Below are 10,907 nucleotides of genomic sequence, written 5' to 3' on the forward strand. Positions count from 1 at the left end.
GTAGCGTGGAGTCCGGTTCCATGTTTTTATATGATCACTTCCTTTACAATAACTCCCAAAGTGGGTATTACAGAGATGATTTAACAAGGGAAGACACCTAGCTAAGTAATATCAAATGCCAGAAAGACATCCATGGTCAAGTCAAAGTCATGTTCATTTACCACACAGAGAAGAATATCTTCCCCTTTCTCCTAGGAGGGCTTCAAGCATCACAGTCAAATAGAATTCTCCCTAAAAAACCAAAACCAAACCCAGACAAAAAGTGTCTAGGAGACACTGTGAGTTTAAATGATTATGTGCACCATAGTAACTGGGAAGGTTGGATGCAGGTTTGGGTGTTGTGAAAAAGGATGTCGTGGGTATACACTCATATCCTCGGCTTTAACTTTTTCTTCTAGCTTCATTTTAAATGTATATGTATGTTAAGCCATATAGTTCCCCGAATTATTTACATTCTAGTCAGAGTGAGTGCTGAAGGGTAGTGTAATTACAAAGTACAATTTCCCAGCTCTGTGCAATTGCTTGTTGTGTAATAGGTCTGTTGGGGACTGATCTCTGCAAACACCAAAACTCAGATACTTATAAGTCATAGTTGGTGGCAAATGACGTACAACCCCTTGAGGACACATTTAAAATGAGAGATGGGCTTTGACTTGGATGGGCCATTTTCTCCTGCTATTTGTCAAATTCCTATATAGTATTGGCATTGAAGTTTTTCTTTTTTCAACTCTACTATTTCCCCAGCACAGTGTTAGAAACTGGCTATTTTCCCATCACCTTTGTAAGCTACTCCATTAACAGCCCTTTGCAGTACAGAATAGGATATGGCTGACAGGGAGACTGCAGAATGTATTCGCTGCCTGAGTGAATGGACAACAGTATTTTCCCTGTGTCATCGTCATCGTCATCATCATAATCATCATCGTTGTTGTTTTTTTTTTTTTTTTTTTTTGTCTGATGTCAACAACCTCCTCTGTGTTTAATTCCAATGTCCACCTTGCATTTCTTAGCTCAAGTTTCTATGATCCCGTGAACAGCAAGTGTCTCATGTATGGTGTCGGTTATGACAGGCAAAATAGCCCAGAGCAAGGAATTATAGGAAAAAGATATTAGGGGTTGGTGAGATGGTTCAGCTGGTAAAGATGTGTGCTCCTAAGCCTGACAACCTGAGTTTGATTTCCAGAACCCTCATGGTGGAGGGAGAAAATGAATGCCCACAGATTGGGCCTATCACATATATCACTATATCACATACCTCAAGTCCACTAGATGGATGAAGGAATATTGGGAAAGAAAATGTTAGTAATAGTGAATTCTTCTCTATATACTCATCAGGATTTCTTCTCTACTATGAAATGGATCATTGTATGCAACCAATGCTTGCCTGGTCCTTTCTCACAGGATTATCATTTTTGTAGAGTACATGGTCCACTTTGGGCCAAAAAGAGGAAAACCTAACTTCCCTAAGTTAATCTTCATGCAGATGCCTGTCTGTAATTACATTTCCTTTTGCTTTTTTACTGTTCCATCACAATCATATTTATGAAAAGGGATGTGGAAGGTTCAAAGATTCCCAAACAAAAGTTCTAGCACATTTGTTTGGTGCCTACTAGTTCATAACAAGTGATATTTGGTCTCCAGTACAGCTTTTACATCTCGTGACTCTGTGAATCAGCAATTTCAGCAGGATTCAGCGGGATTACTTTTCTTGCTCTGCAGATGTCAATTGGAGCAAATGGTTTGACAAGTAGTTTGGGTGTCTTTACCAACATGCTCCATATTGTGGTGGAATGCCTCCTCTCTTCTCCCTCTTGTGATGGTTTGTATATACCTGGCCCAGGGAGTGGCACTGTTTGGAGGTGTGGCCTTGTTGGAGTAGTTGTGTCACTCCTAGATGCCTAGAAGCTAGTCTTCCACTAGGATCCTTTAGATGAAGATGTAGAACTCTCAGCTTCTCCTGCACCATGCCTGCCTGGATGCTGCCATGCTCCTGCCTTGATGATAATGGACTGAACCTCTGAACCTGTAAGCCAGCTCCAATTAAATGTTGTCTTTTAGACTTGTATTGGTCATGGTGTCTGTTATAGCACTAAAACCCTAAGATACCTCTCCTTGCCTCTCCTCTTTTCCCTCCCTTCCTATACCCTCCCCTCCCTTTTCCTCCCCTTTCTTTTCCTTGCTTCTTCCTTCTGTTGAGGAACCATCTAGGATAGGCTAAAGGCTAGCAGATGACTTTCCTGGAGATGGTCCACCATGCTGCTTGGTCTGCTATGGATAATTCTGAAATACAGGGCCTTCAGAAATCTCATTTGAAGATTGATGCTTGCAGCTGATATGCCTTTTCTGTCCCTATAAAATTAATCAAATAACTGCTGGTCATTATCCCACCCAACTTGGCAGATTTTCTGCAGATCAGTGAAGATGTACTTTACATAGTAATGCTATTTAGACAAATAAAATCAAAATTAACCACAGAAAACAAAACAAAAATTCAATTCTCTGTCTGTCTCTCTGTCTTTCTGTCTCTCTCTGTCTTTCTGTCTGTCTCTCTGTCTCTCTCTATCTCTCTGTCTCTCTGTCTCTCTCTCTCTCTCTCTCTCTCTCTCTCTCCTTGTGAATCTCACATTTTGTACCCTAGTCTAACTAATCTCCCCCTCTTCTCTACCTTTCTTCCTCCCTTGTAACCTGCCCTCTGACAGAGATAACAAAACCTTGTGGAAGCTGTAGTGTGTTACATTGTGTCTCATAATGCACCCTTTTGTCTATACTTATTTGCTTGCAAATATTTATTTCAATGACTGTGTCTGGTACAAGGCTTCCGATACTCTATTGATATTAGAACCTCCCATTGTTGCCCTGTGTCATAGGGATTTGTAGGACAAACCCTTCATGCACCCCAGCAGTTCACTGATGAACTCAAAGTCCTGGACTTGGGCCTGAGAGGTATCTGAGCTGCTCAGTCCCCCAGCTCTCCCCCTCTCTCACCCTTGGGTTCAGCTCACCACCACCCCTGCAATCAGGGCCAACTTTATCCTGATGCCCATGAGAGGTGCAGGGCCTGCTCTCCTGAGTGTAGTAGCCAGTGAGGGACATGGCCAATTCTCCAGCTCTCCTGACCCTGGGGCTGGTTCTCCTGCTTGACACAGCTGGCAAGAGATGAGGGAGGGAAGGGTATCGCTCCTTTGTCCATGCCACTGCCCAGCAGATAAGAAACAGGGCCAGCTCTCTCCCACTCATGCTCTTGGGGCTGGCTTACCTGCAACTTCCATATCTAAGGCCAGCTCTACTGTGCAGCCTAAGTGAGGTGCAGGGCCTGCTCTCCAGAGTGAGGAGCAGTGATAGCTCTATTGTTCTCATGATCCCAGAGCCAGGTCTCCTGCCTGTCACAGGTGGTTAAGGGTGAGGTATGGCGTAACAGGTTATCCCCCATCCACGCCACCACATAGGAGATGAGTATTAGGTAGGGCCAGCTCTCCCATGATCCTTAGGGGCGACTACCTAGCATTGCCAGAAATGTGTGTCGGATGTGCTGTCTCAGGAACAGGTGTCCCAAGTTTGGTATGGAGTCATCTCTCCTGTTCTCATGACCCCAGGGATAACTCCTCCAGGATGCCCAGGTGAGGGGTGAGGCAGGTTCTGCACAGCCCTCAAACATCGACACGTCCCTTGCAGTAATCCAGACCAGGGACATCTGCCTGGCCTTTGGTGGTAACAGACCCAGATAAGGCCCCTGGTAGTAGCACAGGCCAGGACCCCACCATGGCCCGGGGTGGCATCATCCGCTACTCAGCCACTCACACCAGGCTGTCCCTCACTACTCTCTTTTGCCTCTCTTCACTGTGCCTACATCCTTCTGTTTTTCTTTCTCTTTCATTTCTCTACCACTTACTTGCTCCTCTTAACGGCATCTGTGGTTTCTGAGTGTCTGGGATCATCTCAGGAGTGATCAAAGAAGTGCTATGCCGTGACCCTGCATTATAGTGCTGGGCAGTGGTCATCTCTGGCATGGTGTGCCCCCTCCATCAATCCCTGCATAGAGCTGGAACGGTGGTCATCTCAGGCTAACTTTCAGACCAGGATCCATAGCTCTTGTTCCTTACCAGGCTGGTCCTTTGCAAGAGTCTTTGTCTGAGGCTTACTTCCCGGTGGGGTCCTTCTGTACTAGAAGTCTGAGAAGCCCATGTGGGACTGCCTGGGGCTGGACTGGTAATTGTGTCAGGCTGGCTTTTTTCAGAAAATGTTAGGCTAGTAATCCTTCAGATTCCCAGGTCAGAACACTGAGTGTAGACATAGTCCCTCTCCTCTCCAACACCTATTGATGTACTCGTGATACAACAGCCGCACCTGCAACACTTCTAGGGCAGGGAAACGCCAACTTCTTAAAGACTGGCTATTTACAAGAAATTTTTTACAAACTGAATTTTTGCCCAAAGTTTATTTCTCCTTGGATTTTTGTATTATGCCATACGGTTTTAAGAGATTTGTTTTGGGGGTTGGGGATTTAGCTCAGTGGTAGAGCACTTGCCTAGCAAGCGCAAGGCCCTGGGTTCGGTCCCCAGCTCCGAAAAAAAGAAAAAAAAAAAAAAGAGATTTGTTTTGATTTTATGTGTATAGATATTATACCTATATGTATGTCTGTGAACCATGTGTTTGCGGTACCTAATTAGATGGTGTTGGTTCCCCTGGAACTAGAGTTACAAGTAATTGCTTGTTGCCGTGTGGGTGCTGGGAATTGAACCCTGGTCCTATGGGAGAACAGATGGTACTCTTAACCACTGAACCCCTGGCTCCATTCCATTTGTAGACTTTGAAAAAATCCTTTGTGAAAAGAGCAAATTTCCCCCCTCTCCCTATCCAAAGTTCATATAGCAAAATGGCCCTATAGATATTTTTAGGATGAAGGTATGTTCATGGTTTCAACAGGTTATAGTAGTAATACTTAAAAGATCAATAGAAAGGAAACCAGGGAAATGTCACTCTGAGGTTCATCGCCCCCAGGTGATCAATGACTGGGCCTTACTTTTCAGACTACTCGGTAAGAACAGCTCCAAAGCGTGACAGTTCCCAAAACCGCGCTACAATATGATCAGAGTTTTGCACATACACAAAAAGGGATGGAAATGGGGTAGAGATTTCACACTGTCTTAGTCAGGGTTTCTATTGCTGCCATAAAGTACCATGACCCAAAGGGTTTATTTAGCTTACCCTTCCACACTGTAGTCCATCAGTGAGGGAAGTCAGGGCAGGAACTCAAGCAGGGCAGGAATCTGATGCAGGAGCTGATGCGGAAGTCATGGAGGGGTGCTGCTTACTGGCTTGCTCTCCTGCCCAGCCTGCTTCCTTACAGAACCCAGGACCACCATCCCACAGACAGCACCACCCACAATGGGCTGGGCCCTCCCCCATCAATCACTAATTAAGAAAATGCCCTAGGGAGGCGTTTTCTCAATTGAAGTTCCGTCCTTTCAGATGAATCTAGCTTGTGTCAAGCTGACATGAAACTACCCAGGACACACACTGAGAAAAATGAAGTACTTTCGTTTTGACTTTTATTCAGAGGATGCCTGGCAGGGCTATAGAATGTGGAGTTCCACCGATTTCTCTAATTAGTTCAGCTTCACGCTGGGATCCTACATATATCTAAGGGATGGCAGGAGTTAGAATTTGATACCCTTTTGTAAGCAATTAAGGGGAGGAATATGGATTGAGGAGGAGAGATGGGGAGGATGCAGAGGGAGCCAGTAAATCAAGGGCAGGGTACCAGGAGGTGCAGGACCCGAGAACAGAGGCAGGATGCCGCTCCAGTACAATTACTGCCAGGAACTCGGCAGGCCCTCTCTTTAGTTCCCATAATTTGCGGTATTCATGTTGACTTGTCACGCCCCATCAGGAAGGAGAAAAAAATAAGCCAATTTCATGATGGTACTAAGAAGCAAATTCATCTAGTCTGACTGGCTTGATGATGAATCTGACTTCAGAAGTGATTCTGAGTTAATGAAAGTATCTCTTGGGGAAAATAGATGTTCGGTAACGCCACCCAGGCCTGTCTGCGTTTCCAGACGCACTCAGGGCGAAGCGCACAGAATGGGCATTTTAGTTATTTCATTTATTTTTAAAAGGGGTCGTTCTTATTTCCACATAATTGTACAGAATAGCCTTTAATTGCAATATGCCCATGTATCAAAGAATTGCTTGTACCTTGAAGCCTCTTAAGCTGTTTTGAAATTGCCTTTTAGGAAAGGATCACGGGGAGGCTTTCTTCTCAATTTACAACTCAGGTACAGATTTAAAGAGAGTGTAATTACCAGGTCCAATCTCTTAGCTGAATCGAATCACTTCCTGGGTGCCGGGGTTGTCACAGATTGACCTTCAAGGGAATAGAATCCTGCAGCGCATCCTTGCTAGATTTCTGCAGAATCGAGGAGTTCTCTCAGTCCTCCTTTTCCGTCTTTCTGCACATAAATGGAATAGACAGAGCTGATGTTGCTGCCCTCTGACGGATTTCATCTCCTCTGTCAGAGAACCAGAAGTCCCCTCGTGACCACCGCTTCTCTTCAAAAAAGCAACTGAAAACTTATTAAATGAACAATTCTGAAAGATCCCCAGTAAATCACTTGGGCTGAAAGAGTACCAGCCCAAAACTCTAAATCAGCCACCCACTCCTTCTTCTCTGCAAGAAAACAAAACACAAAAACCATTTACTGTCCGTGAAGCTACAGTAGGAGATTGGCCATTGAACAACCTAAGTAAGGAAACAGGGTTTTTACTCTCAAGTTAGAGCATAGTCCCAAAATAGTCAAGTTCAATTCCTCTGCTTCACCCTGCTAAACAGCCCGCTTTGCTTTACTCTATGTATTTGAGAAACTATCACATGAAGTACTTCTGTGGATAGGAGGAATTTTATTATATTCAACATCTCAACTGAAGTGTGTGTGTGTGTGTGTGTGTGTGTGTGTGTGTGTGTGTGTGTGTATAATTAGCTACTTGGATAGAAAAAGTTCCTACACAAAACTATCATGCAGAATAATCTGCAGACTAGAAATGTAAAGGTTTTGCATGTATTTACTGTATGTGTGTGCATGTGAGAGCATGTGATTGTGTGCATGAGTGTGTGTGTGTGCATGTATTATTGTGTGTATGTGTGAGTGTGAATGTGTGTGAATGTACATGTGAGTGTTGTGTATGCGTGTGTGTGTGTGAAAGTTTGTATGTGTGCCTGAATAGTGCATATATGTGAGTATGAATGTGTGTGTTTGAATATATATGTGTATGTGAGTGTGAACTGTGTGAGTGTAAGAGCACATGAGTGTGTATGAGTTTGTGAGTTTGTGAATGTGTAAGAGTGTGGGACTATGTGAGCGTGTGTATGAGTGTGTGGTAGTGTATGTGTGAGTATGTGCATGTGTATGTATGTGTCTCTGTGTGAGTGTGAATGTATGTGAGTATGTGTGTATGGAAGAGCATGTGTCCATGAGTCTGTATGTATGAGTGTGTATGTATGTGTGAGTGTGTGAGTATGTATGTGTATGTAAGAGCATGTGAATATGAATATGCTTGTGTGTGTATATGAGTGTGTGTGTGTGTGTGTGTATAAATGTGTGCGCGTGTGTGTGGTATGTGTTGTGCATGCCATGGCAAGCCTGTGACTATAAGATAAACGACAACTGGCAGGATTTGGGGTTCTCCTTTGACTGTGTGGGCCCTGGGATTGAAACACAAGTTGTCAGCCTTGGGGACAAGCATCGTTCCCACCTGAGCCATCTCACCAGCACAACAATAGCACTTCTCATTGCTTGTACACACACACACACACACACACACACACACACACACACACACACACACACCCAGACCACACATGCATAATTTCAGTGTACACACAAACACATATAAATGCACTCATACATGAATGCACACGTGTATGTACGATACACTCTCCATTCCTAAATAGGACACAAGAGAGGCAAATCATAGAATGCCTATTGATGGCTTCCAATTGTGTTTCTGAGGCAGGAAATGAGGACAGGTCAGGAGTTAGCACTAGCAGTGACAGAGAATGCACATTTATTCGTCCTTTCTTAATAGTAGCCATTCCTCAGTCCTTACCTGCGAGCCCACTCCAACATCCGGCACTTCTGGATCCTTTTGTACATAGTCAATAGAAGTTGTGGATCTCTCTCCCTCCCCCTCCCCCTTTCCTTCCTCCCCACCTCTTTGAATAATCATTTTACCTCCTCACATAAGCACACTCAGGAGACAGTCTTAGGAGCTTCCCCCTTCTCTCTCTCCTGTAATGCACATGAAGGTGATGTGGTGTCTGGCAGGCAGTCCACCTCCTGTGAGGCTTTTCTTAAAGCACACAGCATGTCAACCGCTTAGTGCAGCTGTAAACCTCACAGTGTGAACTTGGAGGCTCGCTATTCTCACCCACAGGTCAGTTGGTTCTGGTTAAATTAAATTGGAATGCCCTGCCCAGGGCAGTTTCATCAAAAGTAATATGAGGGTCTGGAGCAATGATCCTGTGATTCAAAATAATCCCTGTTCTTCCAGACGACCTGAGTTTGATTCCAGAAGCCACATTGGGCTCACCCACTTGTAACTGGGGCTGCAGGACATTAAACAGCTTCTGCTGGCCTCCATGGTCAGCCCTGTGTACATAGGGGGCAGGTTTGTGCATCACACACACACACACACACACACACACACACACACACACACACACACACACACACACACACACACACACACACACACGAGAGAGAGAGAGAGAGAGAGAGAGAGAGAGAGAGAGAGAGAACAATGTAAATACAATAAAACCCATTTCTCATTTTGTGAATTGCAGCAGATGTCCTCCAAGATGAGAAAGGAACCTTGCCTACACATCTCACCCCTGGTGCCTGCTCTTCTTGCAAACCTGCTGCTTCTGCTTCCTTGTGGTCTTGTAACAACAGGAACCAAAAGGCTTCCCCCCCCTACTGCTCCCATTCTCTGTTCTCTCCCTTTATTGTTCTGCAGGGCAGGCGCCAGTGATGTCGATCTCTGCATGGGAGGCACCACATGCCTTACTCCTTTGCTTTCACAAGTGCAGCTCACCTACCTACCTTCCTGCCTTCTCTAGAGGAAGACTCCTATTTACCCATCTAAAGTGTCCCTGAATGCCTCCTCTTGAGTGAGGTCCCCAGGTCCTCCACTGAGACAGAGAACTCCGGCTCTCTCAAACTGCCTGTTCTATAGCACTGAGGGCACTCCTCCACCCACCCTTTCCCTGCACTGCTCATGATGAGATGGTGGCTGGGAGGTAACCTGCCTTTAATAATTTCTCTCTCCCAATATCTGGAATAGGTCCTGGTATGTATTCAATGTTAGCAAAAGTGTTTTGAAAAATTAGTAATGGTCACATATCTATGGTGAGATATGTACGATTTTTTGAGATCAAGACCTCCCATCCCTGCTAGGTTCTCTTTTGCATCAATCAGCAAAATGACTTAAATTAGTCAAAGACCCTAATTAGTGTCGCTTTATTTAGTTGTGAAGGCATGTGTGCTAGTGGACTTTTGCTGCTACATTGAAACACCTGACAAAAACAACTTAAGGAAAGTCATCATTGTAGCGGTAAATATTCAAAAAAGAACCTACCAACCCATGCGAGGGCCAGCTTTGTTGGGCCACATGGCATCTGCAGGTTACTTTCATCCTAAAGAGCAAAGCATCTCTAGCTGAATCACCAAGCTCCCAATTCCTAGCCCATGCTGCCACTGGCTACTCTCTGAGACCAGCAGCAATCTTGCCTTCCAGCTAGTTCTCAAGGTGGGTCGCCACCATACCAGTTCCATACACAGACCACCTATCTCACAGCTCTCTTGCCACAGACTCTGCTCACATGCCCAGCATCTGCTCCATGTTGTTATAGTCAAAACTTCCAGTAACCCGTTAAAATCAAAACTCAATAAGTTTGTAATTTAACAATCAGATTTATATCAGTAAATTCTTTTTTTCCTTTGGATAAGTTTTGTATACATTTCAAATGTTGCCTGGACATAAGACCCCTATCCTATCCCCTTCCCCTTCTATGAGAGTGTTCCCCTTCCCCAACCACCCTCTTCCTGCCCCCCCTCACTACATTCCCCTACACTGGGGGGGGGGTGTCCAGCCTTCACAGGACCAAGGGCTTCTCCTCCCATTGGTGCTCAACAAGGCCATCCTATGCTACATATGCAGCTAGAGCCATGGGTCTGTTCATGTGTACTCTTTGGATGATGGTTTAGTCCCTGGGAGCTCTGGTTGGATGGTATTGTTGTTCTTATGGGGTTGCAAGCCCCTTCAGCTCCTTTAATCTTTTCTCTAATTCCTCCAATGGGGACCCTATTCTCATGTTCAATGGTTTGCTGTTAGCATTTGCCTCTGTATTTGACATGCCCTGGCTGAGACTATTAGGAGACAGCTATATCAGGCTCCTGTCAGCATGGACTTCTTAGCTTCATCAATATTATCTAGTTTTGGTGGCTGTATATATATATTGGATTCCCAGGTGGGGCAGCCTCTGAATGGCCATTCCTTCAATCTCTGCTCCAAACTTTGTCTCCATATCACCTCCTATGAATATTTTTGTTCCCCCTTTTAAGAAGGAATGAAGCATCCACACGTTGGTCATCCTTCTTGAGCTTTATATGGTCTGTGGATTGTACCTTGGGTAATTTGAGCTTTTGGGCTAATATCCATTATCAGCGAGTACATACCATGTGTGTATTGCTGTGATTGGGTTACCTCACTCAGGATGATATTTTCTAGTTCAATCAATTTGCCTATGAATTTCATGAAATCATTGTTTTTGATAGCTGAGTAGTACTCCATGGTACTGATATACCACATTTTCTGTATCCATTCCTCTGTTGAAGGGCATTTGGATT

The 10,907-nt window shown here is 44.7% G+C and overlaps 1 non-coding gene across 1 annotated transcript; it reads right to left on the reverse strand.

Annotated features, from left to right (window-relative positions):
- Positions 1-4,236: 4,236 nt before the first annotated feature.
- LOC116887728 lies at positions 4,237-4,366 on the reverse strand. Its single transcript, XR_004386242.1, has one exon. It is a non-coding gene; the product is annotated as a small nucleolar RNA SNORA17 (small nucleolar RNA).
- Between the last annotated feature and the right edge of the window lie 6,541 nt (positions 4,367-10,907).

Source organism: Rattus rattus, chromosome 18, assembly GCF_011064425.1.
Source record: "Rattus rattus isolate New Zealand chromosome 18, Rrattus_CSIRO_v1, whole genome shotgun sequence".
Taxonomy (NCBI): domain Eukaryota; kingdom Metazoa; phylum Chordata; class Mammalia; order Rodentia; family Muridae; genus Rattus; species Rattus rattus.